Source organism: Rattus norvegicus, chromosome 19, assembly GCF_021556685.1.
Source record: "Rattus norvegicus strain SHRSP/BbbUtx chromosome 19, alternate assembly SHRSP_T2T, whole genome shotgun sequence".
NCBI lineage: Eukaryota > Metazoa > Chordata > Mammalia > Rodentia > Muridae > Rattus > Rattus norvegicus.
Genome location: NC_141552.1, coordinates 15,402,579 through 15,422,962, shown reverse-complemented (window position 1 = coordinate 15,422,962; position 20,384 = coordinate 15,402,579). Strand labels below are relative to the sequence as shown.

Here is a 20,384-nt window from a genome sequence, read left to right as displayed (position 1 = left end):
GGCAAAGGCTTCCTGTCATCTGGATGCAAAGGGATAGTAAAGAAACATCTTGCAATCTATAACACACGCAGAGCATCCTTCGGGAATCTCTGTGGGAGAGGGCAGTCCTGGTTGCAGAGCCCCTTAGCCTCCATGGCTGCATTCCCCTTCCTTACATCTTGTAACAATCTCCATTTGCCAGATTTTTTCTTAATCACAAAGATAGGTGTATTCCAAGGCCTGGTGGAGGGTTAAATATGACCGTTATCCAGTTGTTCTTGTACAAGGTGAGTAGCTGCCTGGATCTTTTCTTGACAAAGGAACCACAGATCCACCTAGACACTTTGATCAGTGGCCCAGACTGTCTTATCCCCAGTTAAGTCAATTACCCCAGAGATACTTTTCCACCTAAAAGAAGTCTAACCTCATCCTCATAATTAGCTTTAAATAAGAGAAATTGTCCCTCTGTGAGACAGGACCTGGCCAGGATAAATCAGTCTGCAGGAGTGAGCCAAATAAATGCCTACCAGATTTTCCACAAGGGAGAGGACATAAGGTGAAGTAGGGCCATATTTAGAAGTATTTTCTTTTCATTCCTTAACAAGTTTAAAGGAGATGAGTTCCCATTTCTGGATCTCCATGCTTACTGTTAGAAATAGCATCAAATGTTCTCCTTGTTCCCTGGCCTTCTACACTGCTTGCAGAATACGGGACTGAGGGGGGCTTCTTTTCTTACTCCTTTTCTTAGGCGTAAGAGGGCCCAGTCAGGATTATGATATTTAGCTGCCTCATCCTCTCTCAGATTCATCTCCAGGATCTAAATGCTCTCCCTCCTCGTCCTCCTCAGGGTCTGAGGAAGTCTCTAGTAAATCTACAATACACTGTGAAGGCGGTGGTTTTGATGACTTAGCAGTTTGTTTCTTATCGGTTTGTTTGGACAGTAGAGGCACTCCTTCCTTCACAGCACTGTTTGTACTACAAACAGACCCTGCTGATGAGCTGGGCAGGTCTGTTATCTCAGCCTGGGAAAGTGCCTGTTTCACCACAAACCAGAACATAAGCGCTTTCTCTGGAACCTGTCCTTCGTCTTCCTCATCCTTATGTTCCAGAATCCAGGTTTTTATATCCTTTCCTATGCTTTCCCATGCTGCCTCATCCAAGGTCCCTTTATCAGGTAACCAAAAGCTCACAGAACAAATGAAGAGAAGACAATCAGAGAGCTACTGTTTTTCAAAGTGAATTCTCTTTTTAAGCAATACCTTATGAAGAATCTTTTCATACATAGATCCCTCACTGGATTCAGTTTGCCCATAATAAAACTATAAAACTATCACACTATCACTTCATACCTATTCTTTCTCAGCACTCCTCTTTGGCCGAGGGGACCGTGGCTCTCACATATGGTCCTTTCCAGATCAAAAACATCAGGAAAGGGGTTTGGGGCTTACACAATTCTTCCAATTCTGAGTCCCACGAGTTGGGTGCAACTTACTGCCGGGGTCTAGCCTTGACACAGGATCCGGGTTCTCAACTGAAGGCAGGGATATCTGGAAGGTGCTTAATAAATATACAGACTACTCTGTGGGTACAAACTGACAGGCAATTTCAAGGCTTGAACTCTCTCTCTCTCTCTCTCTCTCTCTCTCTCTCTCTCTCTCTCTCTTTCTCTCTCTCTCTCAGCTTGGGGCTGCACAGACTGCATTCTCTTGTGCACTCTGCTTTTTCTATTGTGGTTTTCTTTTCTCGAACTCCCACACTCATGTACACCTTTGTTTTATTACCCTTTCATTCTCACACACACTCTTCATACACACCTCACACATATTTCACACACACCACATGCACTCTCCTTTCACTCACACACACAATCTTCATACACTCGTCACATTCTCTCTTCTCATCCTCTCCAGCCTTTCTCTTGCTTCAGTCTTTTATTAATAATCCAAAAGTAGGTAGAAAAAAGACATTGTATAATCATTGCCAAATCAAATTCAAAAGAATAACCACATCCCACAAAGAAATAAGAATTACAATTGTTGGCCAAAGTTTCAAGCTTCCCCTATTCCCAGGCCTGTGGCCAAAATAATAATAATTGTAAACTTATTATTATTTAAACTTTAACTTTTAACTTATTATACTTCAGAGCTCAAAGCTCCGAAGTCAGCTACTTGCATTTTCCTGGGAAGCTCTAATGATAAATGACATAAGCAAAGATGCCAGGCGGTGACCAGAAAGTATCAAGTTAACCCTTAACTCAGTGGTTCCGCTAGCTTTCTCTTCCTTGCACACAAAGACTCTTGTACGAGTCCCCGTATTTTGACTAGTATATAATTTTATATATTCTATACTTTCTTATCCAGGAACCACTCTCAAATGTTATATAAAACTTAATTCCTAATGCAATAACTTTTTCCTTTCTTAGGGTCCTAATGCTGGCTCTAATTCATTTTCTGATAATTACTTTAAAGTTTCTTTGCAAGTCAAGCATTAATCTGGAATCTATTGTGCAGTTATTACATTGTTTCCAAAACAAGAACACATAGCATGCACCTGGGCCATCGGGGCTGTGCTGTGCTCTGCTCCTATGTCTCAATTTCCAATTGTTTAAGAATCATAACATCAAGCAACATCTAGTTTCACAGAATTCACCAGAGCAGAAGGAGAAGGAAGTAGGAAAGTCAGATATAATAGAATAATTGTGCACACCAAGGTCATCTGAAAGGCAGCCACACAGAAATGAAATCTATACAGCCATTGTCCAGGGCTAAGGGTAGGAGAAATGGGAACAACCAGTCTTTACAAAGAGCTGCTGTGGGCTACTGAGATGTCTCCATCCTGGCCTGCTGCTGGGAGTCCCTGTCATCTATGTTGTCCCCAGCAATTATTGACCCTATGCACCACATATTGAGTAATATACAGAAAAATTGCTGCAGAAAATTGACAACATTCACAATTGAATACAGAAGTCATCCTAATGGAGAACCATGTGCTTCAGCTTTTCTTGCAATACAGCATCGATATTTACCCCAGAGATTATGACCTTCAATGTCATGCTGGGAAACAGGTTTTGACAGATGCTCTTGTCCTTGACCAGAAGTATGCTGTGTTTTTATTGATGTAGATTAGACTTAGTTTTATCATTTATGTCAATGGGTCTTTTTTTCTACAGTCTGTCTGTGGCCTGTCCTGGGTGAATTTCCCTCATAGTCCAAAGGAAGGAATCCCATTCCCCGTTGTATATTATTGTTAGGGACAACGTGGTTCCTCTGAGAGAACAGCCGATGCTCTACCCTGTGAGTCATCACCACAGCTCCTGCAGGTGGCTTTTGTTATTCCACATGAGGTGCTGTGTTAGGTGGACAGGATCACATACAATTAAATAGAGAGATCTCAGGAGATGTGTGTTCACAGGGAACTTACTGAGCTGTGCGTGCTCAATGTGTTAGGTTGTCAGGCATCCCTACAGGGCTCTGGTGTTCCCACTGCTCAGTGTGGGTCAGGATCATCCTCCAGCATCTTACTTATTTTTATGTCTTTCTAGTTTTCTCCTAAGGCTTTCATCTTATCAATACACTTTCCCAATGAGACTTCATAACTAGCCATTATGGTTAACAAGAATAAAGAGGGTCATTAAGTGGCTGCTAGCTGTGTTTGTGGGAAAGCTCCTGACAGAGAGTGCAAGCCTGCCAGGTGGTGTCGCTCATGGCAGGAGGGACTAGCAGAACTGCTGTGGTCTGGGAGCACATGGGCTAGGGGCTGGAGCCAGGCTGCCTGGTGCCCCTCTGTGGCCATTTGACCTGGGTCCCAGTGTGAGCCCAGGGTGCTCTTAGTCCAGTTGTGCTTGCTCTACTTGTCCAGTGGCCTTGTGGCATTGCTGAGCACAGCCTTCAACCTGGACACCGTGAGGAAAATGATATCCGGAAATCAGGGGATCCCTGGAGTCTCTTTGGCTTCTTGCTAGCCAAGCACTGGCAGTTGAGGCTGGAGGACAAGGGTCTGTGAGTTCCCCAACTTTTCCCATCCCACCTTGGTTACTTGCCGAACCAGAGAGAACAAGGGCACTCTCTACCACAGCACTTCTTCATGCCCATAGCCTATCAGTCTGCTGGCAGGGACTTGAATTTTTTCTGCCTGACTCTGCCTGACCCTGACCCTGACCCTGACCCTGACCTGTCCCCAGCCCTGGCCCCGGCCCCGGCCCCTGACCCTGACATCTCCTACTTCTTCAGCCCAAGACATTTGAGATCTGGAGTAGCCATTCCCTGCACCGGCCCTGCCATTAGAGTCTAAAGGCAGTGAGGACAGGCCCAGCTGACACTTATGTCTCCCCATCCCCAGATGTGTTTTGCACAGTTCTACCCTCACTGCTTAGTTTGAGGGACCCCAGTAGGTGGCAGTCTTTGCTGAGCCTCAGGTGTGCCCCTGGGGCAGTGGGGGGACTTATGATTGAGGGAGGACATTCAGGGAGATGCAGGCCTTTCTCAAACTCTCTGATCATCCATCCAATACCCTCCCTGGTTCTTGCCCAGTGGAAGTTGGGAAGCCACTTTTCCCTGTCCTGTGTGACTTTCCCTGCATTGTGAGCTCCCCTGCAGGAGATACTTTCACATGCTTCTTTAAAAGCACCTGTTCCTCAGATCTAGATCAGCTGTGAAAACAGGCTTCTCCATGTCAGTGTGCTAGCTCCTTCTCCCAGCTCAGAGCTGCAACACCAGAGGATCCTCTGGCCCCAGTGCTGTGTGAGTCCCATGGAGAAGTCAGAGCAAAGTGCCCCTTCTGAGAAGTGACTTAGAACAGAAGGTTCAGAAGTGACAGTCAACCCCCAAGTGCTTCTTCCAGGAGAAAGCAACCAGCTCTCCCTTTTAAACAGTGTAGGCTCCCACATGACCTAGTTCTGTGATTGGAGAAGATTTTCTGCAGCTTAATTGCCCAGTCAGAGTAGGACTACATCCTTGATCCATGCTCATTTCCACAACAAAAAGTCCTCCTCCACAACCCAGGCCTTGAGTTGAACCCAGGTCTTTCCAGGACCAACAGACCTGAGAGAACAGAGGGCAGTCCAGGGGAGAGAAGAGACCAGAATGATTTTAAGCTGGAGAAAACTCCCATACTAGTCATTTAACAACTTTTGTCCAGACCGTGGACTGCGGAATCTTAAGATAACATTTTTCTGATATCAGCTGATAAGTGAAGCTGAAGTCCAACCTGGGTGGGATCATCCCAGGCAGGGAGGGGATCTGACTCTGCAGGCCTGGCCAGCCTCTGTGGTCTCCTGAAAATAATTGTTGGTCAGCTGTTAATCTGAAGTGAGAGTAGGTTTTTGCCAATGCAAACAGATGAGATTTCAAGTTTCACACACTATGTTAAAGACACACATTTACACTCGGGGATTTGAACTTACTTCTGTAGAAGTGACGGTAGGCCAACAGAGGGAAAGCATTCTTGCCTTTAGCATTCTGTCTGTATCAGAGACTACAGGGACTGGCTTCCTGGACAGATATGTCCAAGGAGACAGATATTGTAATGGGGGGGGGGTGAGGTAAGAAATATCCTGGGGACAGTGATTTCAGATTGTGCCTTTAGCCAGGAATGTCTGTGTCATTAAGGCAAGCAGCCTTGGGCCTGCTAAAACTTGTCACTACTACAGGGCATCTGGTCCAGGTCCTTCTGAGATGAAGGCCTCTCTTTATAAAAGAAAAAGAAAAAGTTTATTGAGTAATGTTGCTCAACCTGTGTGTCGTGACCCCTTCTAGGAGAGTGTATGTCAGATACCTTGCATATCAGATACTTAGCATGCTATGACATATAAGAGTAGCAATATTAGTTATGAAGTAGCAATGGAATGATTTTATGGAGGGGATCATCACAGTATGAAGAGCTGTATTAAAGGGTTGCAGCAGTAGGACTGTTGAGAACCACTGCCATAGAAGCTGACACATGGGAGCAGACTCCTCAGATGAGTAGAGACCCATGCAAGTGATACTGTGTCCCACCCTAGAACCCAGAGGCAGAATCTATCCCAGGAGTCTGTGGGTCACCTTGTCTTAAATTCTCCCAGGGTCAAGAATAGCATTGATCATCTCAGCAGAGTTAGCTTGCACAGCCCACATCAGGCCCATGGCTTCCCTTTACAGAGAAGGATGTGGGTCTGAGTGACAGACAGTGAGACTGAGGGGACCCTGATACTCATTTGCTTTGAGCTGTGGTTTCTTCACCTGTAAAATGGACGTGTTTCTGCTGAATTGGGTTGTTGTGGAGATTAACAGAACATACAACCTGCTCAGTGTCTGCCTGGCATGGACACCTGCTGGTTAAATGGAAGCTGTCGATGGTGATGCATTTAAGAGTAGAATCTCTAGCCCGATACTGTTAGATGTAGGTGTTGTAAGCATTTTGTGATTCTAAGACAGCCTCGCATTAAAACAGAAGGCTCTTTTTTTAATTTTTTAAAAAAAGAATCAAGTATAAATTACCAATATGAAATAATCATACTCAGAATTGAGCTAATTCCTGTGAAGTCATTTAGTTTTTCATTTTCTGCTTCTATTTTCAAGGCATCTAGAGTAGCACTATCCGAGATCCTAAAGCCTTCTCTTATGGTGCTACCCATTCATTCCTCTCTCCTTGAGGACTTCTCAGGTGACTTAAGAAAACCTGACTTCTTTTCAGATTGTCCCCAGCTGGTGTGATCTCTCTGTCCATGGCCCTTGCCAAAAGCTGCAGAGCCAATGTGTTGTTTTACAATACAAAATTCCAGACATTAATTTTTACCAATGAAGTTTCAGGAGCCAGATACAGAAGTCAACTCCCAACTGTCCTTCCTAATTCACTGACCTCCCAGAAGAGCATTCTTCTTCCCTCTGCACACTTTCTAAAAATCCTTCAACTCAAAGTCTTTCCATTGGTTTAGTTATCTTCATTTCCTTTCAAGTCCTTCCTTGACCATCTCTGAACCTAAGTGCAGTTTTAACTTTGCAATAAAGGTGTGTGGTAGGTTAGCCTTACCAAAGTAAAGTCCATGTTTACATCAAACAACCAACCCTCGTGTTATATGTCTGTGCCATGGCGATGCTATACCACACAATAGTTTATCAGTAAATAATACATTCTTGGAGATCACAGTGTGATCAAATATTTTGTAACATAATTAGTAATTTTCGGTCTATTATATAAATTAAGTTCTTTGACGAGGATTCTGTTGATATTTGTCATATCTGAGTGCATCATCATAGGAAACCCAAGGAACATCAATCCTGGGCTTTTGAAACTGTTGCACATGGCCAACTGGGAACCAAAACCACCCAGGAGACTACTGATACTTGACACACATAAAATTAACCTCCCTGTTTTCATATAGTTTATGTCAAGAGGTCACCATTCCTAACCATGTCTCATTATCCAACCTGCTACTAAATGGAAGAGTTGGCATCAAGGAGGGCACCCCACAAAACACAAAACACCCATCTCAGATAAACATGTATGGTTTATTGAATCCAAAACATCCATGAATTTCAGGACACAATTAAAAGTCCAAATCTAAGGATAATAGATATAGAACAGAATTAAGATTTCCAGTTCATAGGTCCAGTAAACATCTTCAATAAATTATAGCAGAAAACTTCCATAAGGTAAGGAAGAAAATGCCATAACTGTACAAGAGGCCTACAGAAGGCTAAATGAACTGTACCAGAAAAAACTCTGCCATTCACATAATAATTAAAAAACTAAATACACAGATCAAAGAAAGAACTTTAAAAGGGGTAGGGTATAAATAACCAGTAATAAATAAATTCAGACCTATCTGAATTACACCAGACTTCTCAACAGAGACTCCAAAAGCCAGAAAAATTTGGGCAGATGGAATGCAGACCCAGACTCCTATACCCAGCATAATTCTCAATCACCATAAATAGAGAAACCAAGATATTTCACAACAAAACCAAATTTAAACAATATTTTTCTTTAAGAGAGCACAACAGAGGATAATATGAGGAAAACCCCAAGAAAATGAGCTAAACTATACACAAGAAAAACCAAGAAATTAATCAACTCAATAATTTCAAAAAAGGGAAGCAAACAAACATGATTTCACCTATAACCAGAAAAAGAGGAGAAAGCAGCAACCATTTGTCTTTAATATCTAACCAGATCCTCTGTCACCAGTCCCACAGCTCCTAGGGACCAAACTGCCAGCCAAAGTATATGCAAGGATGGGTCTATGGTTCTAGGTAACTGTGTAGAAGAGGACTGACTTAAGTGGCATCATGGGGTGGGAGGCCATTGACTACCCTGAGGCCTGTTGCCCACCAAAAGGAGGTCCTAGAGGTGTGAGGTGGGAATGGATATGTGTGGGTGGGGGAGCACTGTCACATAGGCAAAGCTGAGCAGAAATGGGATGTAAGATATGATGAGGGGAGTGTGGAAAGTGGGACAACATTTGAAATATACATAAATAAAAAAACAAATGATTAAAAAATAGCCAAAAATAAAATAAAGTAATAGGTAAAAGAAAAATTAAAACAAAACAAAGCAAAAGAAATCCTTGTGGTGGATTGGCCTACTTCTGCTTGTATTTTACTGCTAATTTGGAGAACTCAAAACTGGTTAATCCAAAAAAAACCTGACCCTGCCCCCAGTTAACTGTGTTTATAAAGAAGCCACCAGCCAACAGCTGCACAGCAGAGAGATGGGGGAGGTGAGCTTTGAGGGCTTTGCTAGAGAGGATCATGAGGAGGGAAGAAGGAGGAAGAAGCTGCCAGAGAATAAAGGAAGAACATGTGTGATGGAGAGGAGAGAGGAAGAGGACAGCAGCCATGGTTAAGGGAGAGGAGAGCCTGGTCCTGAGGGCTGTCCAAGGGGAACAAAGAGCAGTCAAGATGCTACACAGTCAGTAAGAGTTGAGCGTTATTGTTTGGAAAGTAGATCTGATACCATGGAGGGCAGGCAGCTGCCCAGCTACTGTGCTGATTAAGGCATATGATGAATAAATTTACAAAATATGTATAACCAGTAAGGAGCTCTATAGAGGATCCTAAAAGGAATACTTTAGTTTGAAGAGAAGGATAAAATACCAGAGGAAACAGGAAATAATTTAACAAAACTAGAACAGTCAATCAAAAGAAGCCAATAAAACCCTCAAAAATTAACAAAATTAAATACATAGGTTTAAATAATATTTGCATGTCACTAAACTCAATTCCCCAGTAAACAGACATACATTTAGCCAGAAACAGGATCACCATCATGAGAGATGTAGAGGATACACTAGGGAAACAGACCTAAGACACAGGTCCCTATAGCAATTCTATGCAGTTTCTCTATGCAGCTGACAGAATAGATTTCAAACCAATCCTGTCCAGAAGATGTAAGGACATTCATTTCATACTATGCAATTACCAAAAGATACTACAATCTAAATATATGCATATTAAACACAGCAGTCACAAATTTAAATATATAATTATCAGATAGATCTGAAATTACCCATTAGCTATAATAGTGGTTGTGATTGTTTTTAATAGTCTATTCTGACCACTTGGCAGATCACATGCAAATAAACAAAAGAGGAGGAGCAGAATTCAGTGACATCATCAGTCAAATGGACCTAACAAACTACACTGAACTATACATATATTTTCTATCAGCCTGTGGATCTATCTCCAAAATTGACCACGGATTAGGACACAGAACAGCCCTCAGGAAAGATAAGAAAGCAGAAGTAGTGTCACGCATTCTATCTAAGCACAAAGGAATCAAACTGGTATCACACAATAGAAAGTGCAGTCAGTACACACTCTCGTGGAAGGTCAGCAACACAAACAACACACTACTGAAAGGGCCAAGGGAGAAACACATAAGGAAAAATTAAAATTCCTAGAAATGAGTGACAATGAAAACACAACCACCACAGATCTATGCGATACAACATAGTTTTAGGAATTATGTTGCAGTCAGCAAAGCCAGAGCAGTGGACCCATCTAATCCCTTTGTCATGCATCAGAAGTAGAGAATGTGGAGTGTGCCCTGTTGGGTTAATGCCTTGAACTGGCTCACCACATTCCCAATTTCCCTTTGCAATGATAACATATTTTTGGCATTACACATTGGATGTATGCAATTTGCCTTTTGATTTCATAGGGGAATAATTAAGGGATTTCCTGGAGTGTCGAAAAGCACTGTGGATAAACTGTTTAGAGACCGAAAGACTACAGGGGTTTTGGAAGCTGAGCTAATGTATTTTTATGATGATATGTTTAAGAACCTATGGGGAATTGGGAGTGGAATATGGTGATCTGAATGATAATGGCCCCCATAAACTCACATATATGAATGTTTGTTGCTGGTTAGTGGAAATATTCGGGAAGAATTATAAGATACGGATTTGTTGGAGGAGTGTATGGGATTGGGCTTTGAGGTTTCCAAATTCAACACCATCTATAGTTAACACTTTCTCTGTCTCCGACTTGCACATAAGATGTAAGCTCTCAGCCAGTTCTCTAGAAACATGGTGTCCTACCTGCTGCCGTGTACCCCAGCATAATATTCATAGACTCATGATCCTTGAAACTGTAAGCTGAAATAAACTCTTTCTTCTACAAGTTCCCTTGCTCATGGTGTCTCTTCACAGCATAGAAAAGAAACTAAGATTGGAAGGAACAGTTAAGTGAAAAATTTCTCAATAATATCCTGAAAAATAAAATTCAGACATTTACCAAAAGTGTCAGGTACCGAGATCAAGCTGGCTTGACTGCAGAGGTGCAAGAATGTTTCAACACATACAAATGAATAAACAATCCACCACAGAAAACCAAGAACAGGAAACACATGATCACTGCAGTAGAGGCAGACAATCTCTTTGGCAAAATCCCACAGTGATTAATGCAAAAGTCCTGGAGAATCTGGGATATGGAGAAGACATACCTTAACATTATAAAGGCGATATGCAAGGCCAACAGCATCCTAACTGGAGGAAATCATAATGGATTTCCACTAAAATCAGGAATAAGTCACAGATGTTCATTCTTTTCATCTAATTCAACTAGTATGTGAAGTCTTATCCAAACAATATGACAAGAGAGAGATGGAAAGGCATGTTAATATGAAAGAAAGCAGTCAGAGCATTCTCATTTGCAGGCGATATGATCCATATATAAAGACCACTACGAAACCACTGGCAAACTCCTATGGCTCATGGACACATTCACTAAAATCACAGTAAAATCAATAGAACTCCTGTATACCAACAATTAATATGACGAAAGAAGCCAAGAAAACAAACCCATTCAGAATAAACATCTTGTAATATCTAAGGAAGTAAAGACTTGTTAAAATGAAATCATTAGGAAAAATAAAAAAACTGAAGAAACCAGAAAATGAAGAGGCCTCTCATTTTCATGTATCAGTATGATTTATATTATTATATCAAATCCTACCAGAGTCATCTACTGGTTTAAATCCATCCCATTATAATCCCAATACAGATCTTCATAGGAATGAAAAAAAAAATCTCAGAACTCACATGAAAGCACAACTGAGCAGGGCAGTCAGACACTGCTAACTAATAAGACAGTAAAGCACTGCGGGAGGCATCACCTTTAATGATTTCACCTTCATTTTGGGGAATAGTAAAAAAGAAAAACCAGCATGTTAATATCATGAGAGCAGACACAGTGCCTAATGGAATAAAATTGAAGAGCCTGATATTGGCCTATGTTCTTATCAGCATTTGGGTTTTGAGAAAAAGGAAAACAAACAAACAAAACAAAAAACTCACAACCCCCCCTCCCACCACCACACACAAGTGCAGTTTTCAACCTGTGGGTTGCAACCCCTTCAGGGAACAACCACATATGAGACATACTTTATACATGCTATTTACATTACAATTCAAAACAGTAGTCACCTTACATTTATGACTTAGCAATGAAATAATTTGGTAGTTGGGGTTGGTTACCACAATGTGAAGAACTGTATTCCTTGAGTTGTTCTTGGTCATAGTATTTTTCTGCAGTAACAGAAATGTGACTGATATATAAACTGGTACCGAAGTGAGTGGAGATGTTTGTGAGGAATCTCTTGATTTTTTGGAGGAGGGTGGGAGACTTTGGATTGGGAAAACTGTTGAATTATTTAAGGAGATCTTAACAGTTCTTTTAGTTTGCCACATGGGAGACATAAGTATTGTGAGTCTGTGCAAAATAGAGCCTCTCTGATGAAACTTCAAAGGATGGCAGGAACTCTATTGGTGACTGGCTTAGAAGCAATTAATATAATTTTGGCAAACAATCTGTCTCTTTTCTGTCTGTTTACTAAGAAGTGACCTGAAGATAAATAAAAAGCTAATTGACTAATTGTTTTGAGCAAACTTCAAGGGGTAGATATCCGGTGACCTTCCTCAAATGGTAGGAATGTGTGTTTGTATTTTCCATTGTTAATGTAGCCAGGACTTCAGTTAATCCCTCCACATTCAGGGTCTGGACACATAGGAAACTGCAAGATCTCCCAGGATTTGGAAAATATCCCAATTGCTGAAAGGTCCCAAAACATGTTGTCACCCCACACACATTGGGAAGCAACTTAAAGGAACATGACCCCCTCATTCTCAGGAGGAAGGGTGGGTGGGTGGTTATTTGTCTGCCGTGGGCTGTAGATGATTATTGTCAGTTAGGGGATTGGTTGCAAGTTCTTACTGGCCATGGTCAGGGAGGAAACAGTAAAGCAGATTCGAATCAGGGATGTCTTTCTTCCTTTCTCTTTCTCTCCTCAATTCTCTGTCTAATGTTGTGGGAAATCAGGAGAAGGGACTAAAATGACAAAATCATAGATCACTGTATCTCTCTTTATACTAGAAAGCAATACCAAGTCTCAAATATTTTAGGATGGCATGGATTTTTGAATGATGATAGAATTTAAAATTGTACTTGCATAAATGATTCAATTCATTTTTAAGACATAAGTATATGCAACTTATTCACAATGTGGTGTAAAATTCTAATTTTATAAAATTACTACTGCACACTGCCGTGGATAATTAAGGAATTCAAGCTAGTACTTTCCAACTATAAATAATCAGTCTTCCAGTCATGTTAGGTACTGCTTTAGTTAGGTACAGAAATAAGCTTGATTTATCTTCCTGTGTATGTTTTTAAATTTAAGTAGGAAGTAAATCCCTTGGGAAAAAAAGCCACATTTGTCCACTGAGATAGACATTACATACCAAGGTGGTTCTCAAATCCTTTAGAGATCTGAAGAATCTGCCATTTCAGATGTCCTAATAGTTAAAGGCTTTTCACAGTGGGAGAGACCTCAACTCCTGGTAGTGTCCCCAATCTATTCTGAAAAAGATGATGGGCTCTAAAGAACCATTGGGTGAAATACTACCTACTTACCTCTACTGCTGCCAGAAAGCTGTCCAGACTGTGCAGAAGTTGATCATGGGGAAGTCTGTGTCCCACTTTTTGGAAAAAAAAATAGGAGAGTCCTTCAAGTGACCTGCTTCAAAGGATTGTTGTCAGAGCTCCTGGCCTAGTGAGTTGAAGGTGGATGCCACAGTGACACAGGAATATTTGCTGACTGACTCCCAGGGTAGCCAACAATTTCTGTCATTTCTTTAGATTTGGAAGCTGTTTGCTCTGAATTTCCTTTTATTCAGGCAACATTTCTCCTCCTCAGATCTTGGATGGGGTTGAAGATTAGATAGTTTAGTCTTAACCTTTTCTTGTTATGAGAATCAGAAAAACAAACTTGTTCACCATCGTGCAGAAATGTGACAGCCAGGAACCTGGACAGGAACAGGGTGGACATGGGAGGCTCAGAAAGCAGGGCTCTATGGACAGTCCACAGCAGTATCAAAACTCCTGCGATAACCGCTCTGGCACCATAAGTCCTGAGAGAGGATGGGGATGCCAGGAGAGTGTGCGTGGTCTGCCCACTGCCTGGGACTTTTAAAAGCTTGTACCACCCCCGAGCACGTAGAAGAGCTTGAGCAGAAAGAGGCCGATGCCCAGAAGCCGCTGCTGTGGTAGGAGGCAGTTATGGCGGTTGGAGGTGGGGGTAGAAGCAGAGGAGGGATGGGAGAAGACTGAGGAGTTTCCCCAAAAGACAAGAACAGACACCATCCTTACTACTCCAGAACCCACGTAAATCCCACCCCACCCCTAAAATGCCCAGTCCACTGCCAAACCTCCCCACGCCAAGCATTCACAGCTTCATCCCCACTGTGCTTATTTCTTAATTTTTTTAACTTATTATTTATTCTCTGTGAACCTCACATCCTGCAGCTCAACTCCATTCATCTGCCCTCCCCTCAGGTCTGCACTCCACCCTTGCATCCTGCTCTAAATCAGAGCAAAAATAATCTTCGTGTGGAAGCTGAATAAAGAAAAAGAAAAAGAAAATTTGTACGCAAAAAATGTGTCAAATTTTAAGGATGAAAGACATAAACGCTTAAATTGTTTGGAATTAATGAAAGTACATTTGGTCTCAGAAGACTTATTATGGTTAATAAATGCAAGTTATGATAGATAAGGGATACAAAGCTTAAAAAGTGATAGAAAATGATTTAGGTACAAAATTTTAGACTAATATAATTTAGATAATGAAGTACCTTCTCCAATTTTGCAAAATACGAATGGACAGAATATTGTGACAGTAATTCTTACGTGATGCATCTCATAAGTTTTCTTATTTTATCTAGCTTATTAATGTTAAATTAAAGGTATTTCTTGGAGTAAAAGGGGAAATGCTGAGGTGACCTCCCTTTGTACTAAGGTGTGTCAACTTTCAATTGTTAGTTCTGTACTGGCAGTCAGCTAAGTGCTGGCAGGATTTCTCTTGTCATTTCTATGTCCCATCATCAGCTTTGCTATTTTGTGGATGTTTGTCCTTCTCACCAGCTCAACACAAGCTAAAAGATGTATCAGGTGTTGTCTCACTGCCAATTGGATGTAATAAAGATCTGATGGCCAAGAGCTGCGTCAGGAAGTATGTGGGCAGAACTTCCGGGCATAGAGAGGGACATAGGCAGAGGCAAGCTGAAGCAGGAGATTCAGAATAGTCATGGGCAGGAAGAGATATGGAACAGACCACGGCAGAGGGGTAAAGAGCTAAGCAGCAGGTGGGTCTCAATGGTAGAAGAATAGGGTTAAATTTTAGAGAAGATGAGGGACTGCCCAGTGAAAGGCCTAAGATTCAAACTATGTTCGAATTCTCCATGTCCCATTTACATCTCAGGCAGCTCTGTGAAAATAGTACCCAATACAGTATTAACATGGCTTTGAGCCTGTGGTTTGGTTACTTTTGGTCACTGTTCCTCAAGACTGCAGGAGAAGGAACAACACACAGGGCAAACACATGAAAACCATGTGCAGCTTAGAGTGGAAAAGATCACTAAGAAGTTTAGTGTCACAGCAAAGTCATGTGCTGAAGAGGAGGGTGACATAGTTAAGGAGATGAATGTTATTAACGATAAGCCTCCTGCCTCTGTACTGTAGAGATGTGGAAGGTGTCCTCAAGGCAAGACTCTTACCAATTAAAGTTCCAACTTGGAAAAGGGAGCTCAATAGATTTCGAGCTCCTACAAAGCAAGTGCATAGGGAAGCTGCTGCAGTTGTCATCCAAGCAGGCAGCTGACAGGTCAGTGCACCTCATGTGGCACGGAATTTGGAGGAAAAAAGATTTTAAGATTCAGGATGACATGAACAGGACCAGGCGACTCTCGCATTTATGTTTTTATTATTTGAGGCTTGAATTAGAATGATACTCATAGTCTGATGTTTTTTAGTTTTCTTTCATTATTTTATCTACATTTCCAATTTATCTCCCACTCCATGTTCCTCTACATGGCCCCCTCTTCTGTCCCCCACACTCTCTCCCTATGAGATTTCTCCTCCACCCACCAATTCACTCCCGCCTCAGAGGCCTAAGTTCCAATATCATGGTTCATGAAGCTTCCTCAGAAACAAGGGTCTCCCGTCCCAGTGATCCCAGATAAGCTAGTCCTCTGCTACATATCTACCTGGAGAAAAGGGCACACCCTGATTCTTTTATTAGTTACCTTAGTTAAGGTGTCTTCACAGCAATAGAGCAGTGACTGACAGGCTTATATTCACTTTGCATCCCAATTGCTGTCCTTTCTCTTGTTACTTCTCTCCCACAGTTCCTCCCCAATGTCCTCACACCATCTCCTCTGAGAGAGTAGAGGAATATCCCTCAGAGTGTGCATCCACCAAGACACATCAAGTTTTTGTAGGCCTGGTGCACCTTCTCCCACTGAGGCCAGGGAAGACACCTGAGTTAGGGTATCAGATTCCACAGACAGGCAAACCTTTGTGGATAGCCTCGGCTCCAGTTACTTACAACAGTGTATGTAATACTGTATTAAACTTAGTAAGGTTTACTTACCTTCACCTGGCAACTCATCCTGAGAAACAGTGCTCTGGCCTGATGCTTTTGTTTTCAGCCCTATCTTCCTCTTTCTTCTGTGCTTACCACTGTAACACAGGAGAAGCTTCTAATATTCATGTTGCCAGATCTTTCCGGTCTTGGGGGATAATTCTATTCTGAGTTGTATATGGATGTAATATCTTCTTTACGTATGATGAATATATACTTCAGGAAAGGACTGCTTCCTTGTTTCTATTAAGATCTAATATGACGAAAGGATTCTGATTAATATTCCAGAATCTTAGGCCACCAGGTTGGTATGTCATCACTCACTGAAGTGAGGTGAATTTTATAACACCTTTTGGCCACCCACTTTCAATGTCATTATGTGGTATTGCCTTAGGCTCTTTTCTACATTCCCCTGCCTTTGGCTGAGTATATGTTTGAGGTCTCTCTGTGACTGTGCAAAGGAGTAAGAGCTAGGGCTGGGCCACAAAATAAGAAAGTACTTGTTCATCCAAAAACAAAAACAAAAAACAAACAAACAACCAAAAAAAGCTCTAGGGTAAAATATCGGTGCTAGTGCTGAACTGAACTGCCAGAGGTAATTTTTTAAAGTAAATAACACTATCTTGGGGCTGATAATATGAATCAAATATCCTGCAACATAAGTTTGCAATGTTGCCTGCATTTTATAAATCAAGTCTGACCACCGTTTTGGTTCTTTCCAATCATGTCTGAGTGCATCATCACGGGAACCCCAAAGAAAATCAGAAATGGGTCCTTGAAGCTGATGCACAGGGCCAGTATAGACCTGAATATTACAGAGGACACCTTGATTCTTAACACAAGGGATCATTTCGACATCCCTCTTGTCACATAATTTATGACAAGATGTCACCTTTCCTAACCTTAGCTTCTTTTCCTAAGTGTTGCTGAAGGGAAGATTTGGTGTCAAGAGGTCTGGACTCAGACCACAGGAACACTGAATTCATTTAAATAGTGTAGTTCATTGAATGCACACACCAATACAGTTCAACCAGAGCAACAGCTCACAACTGTGTACTGGACATTGCTAGGCACAGCTCATTGCAAAATCCACATGGGCTAAAGCACAAGTGCTGGAAATGCTGCTGTCTATGGGCCCTGACTCGGGTCATTTTACACATAGTTGTTCCTATTTTCCTTGAATCTAATGGGTCCTATGTGAAGCTCATAGTTGGGGAACTTGTTAAGATTAACAAACCTCGTAACATACAGAATATAACAGGGTATGTGACCAGCACCACACAGTTCAATGTCAGGTTTTTTTGTTTTTTGTTAGTTTGTTTGTTGGGATCCATGATGTGGAGTATCTCTGATGGCTTCCTTCTAATCCCTTGAAAGGATCCCTGGGGATTGGCCTCAGTACATCACACTTCTTGATGGGGCAACAACACTCAAGGAAGCTTGAGATTGTCATAGGCACAGTATTATGCTACATATACAGAGTAGATAATACTACGATGTTCAGATGATGATATCCATTTGTATGCACTCTTAAGGTGAACCTAAGGAAAGAGAGATCAAGGTACTTAGAATAGAAAGATCAGTCCCAGTTTTTTTTTTTCTACCATTCCAAACTGAACGACTGGTAGGGAGAGAATGGTAGATAATCGAGAATTGGTGGATGATGCTTTGAATGCAGGGTGGGTTTCTGTGCTGGTTTTAGACAGGATCTCAAGTATCTGTCTAGGAAATTGTCCATTTCCTGAAGATTTTCAAGTTTTGTTGAATATAGGTTTTTATAGTAAGATCTAATGATTTTTTGAATTTCCTCTGAATCTGTTGTTATGTCTCCCTTTTCATTTCTGATTTTGTTAATTTGGACGCATTCTCTGTGTTCTCTCGTTAGTCTGGCTAAGGTTTTATCTATCTTGTTGATTTTCTCAAAGAACCAACTTTTGGTTCTGTTGATTCTTTCTATGGTCCTTTTTGTTTCTACTTGGTTGATTTCCGCTCTGAGTTTGATTATTTCCTGCCTTCAACTCCTCCTGGGTGTATTTGCTTCTTTTTGTTCTAGAGCTTTTAGGTGTGCTGTCAAGCTGCTGACATATGCTCTTTCCTGTTTCTTTCTGCAGGCACTCAGCGCTATGAGTTTTCCTCTTAGCACAGCTTTCATTGTGTCCCATAAGTTTGGGTATGTTGTACCTTCATTTTCATTAAATTCTAAAAAGTTTTTAATTTCTTTCTTTATTTCTTTCTTGACCAGGTTATCATTGAGTAGAGCATTGTTCAATTTCCAAGTATATGTGGGCATTCTTCCTTGATTGTTATTGAAGACCAGTTTTAGGCCGTGGTGGTCCGATAGCACGCATGGGATTATTTCTATCTTTCTGTACCTGTTGAGGCCCATTTTTTGACCAATTATATGGTCAATTTTGGAGAAAGTACCATGAGGAGCTGAGAAGAAGGTATATCCTTTTCCTTTAGGATAGAATGTTCTATAAATATCCGTTAAGTCCATTTGGCTCATGACTTCTCTTAGTCTGTCTACATCTCTGTTTAATTACTGTTTCCATGATCTGTCCATTGGTGAGAGTGGGGTGTTGAAATCTCCCACTATTATTGTGTGAGGTGCAATGTGTGTTTTGAGCTTTAGTAAGGTTTGTTTTACATATGCAGGTACCCTTGTATTTGGGGCATAGATATTTAGGATTGAGAGTTCATCTTGGTGGATTTTTCCTTTGATGAATATGAAGTGTCCTTCCTTATCTTTTTTGATGACTTTTAATTGAAAATTTATTTTATTTGATATTAGAATGGCTACTCCAGCTTGCTTCTTCTGACCATTTGCTTGGAAAATTGTTTTCCAGCCTTTCACTCTGAGGTAATGTCTGTCTTTGTCTCTGAGGTGTGTTTCCTGTAGGCAGCAGAATGCAGGGTCCTCGTTGCGTATCCAGTTTGTTAATCTATGTCTTTTTATTGGGGAGTTGAGGCCATTGATGTTGAGAGATATTAAGGAATAGTGATTATTGCTTCCCGTTATATTCATATTTGGATGTGAGGTTATGTTTGTGTGCTTTCATTCTCTTTGTTTGTTGCCAAGACGATTAGTTTCTTGCTTCTTCTAGGGTATAGCTTGCCTCCTTATGTTGGGCTTTACCATTTATTATCCTTTGTAGTGCTGGGTTTGTAGAAAGATATTGTGTAAATTTGGTTTTGTCATGGAATATCTTGGTTTCTCCATCTATGTTAATTGAGAGTTTTGCAGGATACAGTAACCTGGGCTGGCATTTGTGTTCTCTTAGGGTCTGTATGACATCAGTCCAGGATCTTCTGGCCTTCATAGTTTCTGGCGAGAAGTCTGGTGTGATTCTGATAGGTCTGCCTTTATATGTTACTTGACATTTTTCCCTTACTGCTTTTAATATTCTTTCTTTATTTTGTGCGTTTGGTGTTTTGACTATTATGTGACGGGAGGTGTTTCTTTTCTGGTCCAATCTATTTGGAGTTCTGTAGGCTTCTTGTATGCCTATGGGTATCTCTTTTTTTAGGTTAGGGAAGTTTTCTTCTATGATTTTGTTGAAGATATTTACTGGTCCTTTGAGCTGGGAGTCTTCACTCTCTTCTATACCTATTATCCTTAGGTTTGATCTTCTCATTGAGTCCTGGATTTCCTGTATGTTTTGGACCAGTAGCTTTTTCTGCTTTGCATTATCTTTGACAGTTGAGTCAATTATTTCTAAAAATATGGAACGCTTCACGAATTTGCGTGTCATCCTTGCGCAGGGGCCATGCTAATCTTCTCTGTATCGTTCCAATTTTAGTATATGTGCTGCTGTAGCGAGCACCAGGATAGACATTCTTTATCAGCAGGTCTCAGGGTAGAACTGGATATGTGACCCTGTTCTACAGCACTGTCCAGAGTGGTAAATGCAGCTTCTGAAGAGGAATGCAGGCCTTGCCTCTAGACCTCCACCTTCCAGGCCTGTCTGGAGAGCCTGATGCCCTGGCAAAAGAGACTCCTTCTCTCCAGAGGA

General features: G+C 41.4%; 2 protein-coding genes and 1 non-coding gene across 5 annotated transcripts in view; 1 reads left to right on the top strand and 2 right to left on the bottom strand.

Moving 5' to 3' along the window:
* Nucleotides 1–20,384, top strand: part of LOC147998836 (uncharacterized) — a 924,038-nt gene that overhangs the window by 349,890 nt on the left and 553,764 nt on the right. The gene's annotated exons all lie outside the window — the stretch shown is intronic.
* Nucleotides 1–20,384, bottom strand: part of LOC147998853 (uncharacterized) — a 343,457-nt gene that overhangs the window by 258,424 nt on the left and 64,649 nt on the right. The window lies entirely within an intron of this gene.
* On the bottom strand, nucleotides 20,089–20,195 carry LOC134483707 (U6 spliceosomal RNA). The gene has a single exon (XR_015644466.1). It is a non-coding gene; the product is annotated as a U6 spliceosomal RNA (small nuclear RNA).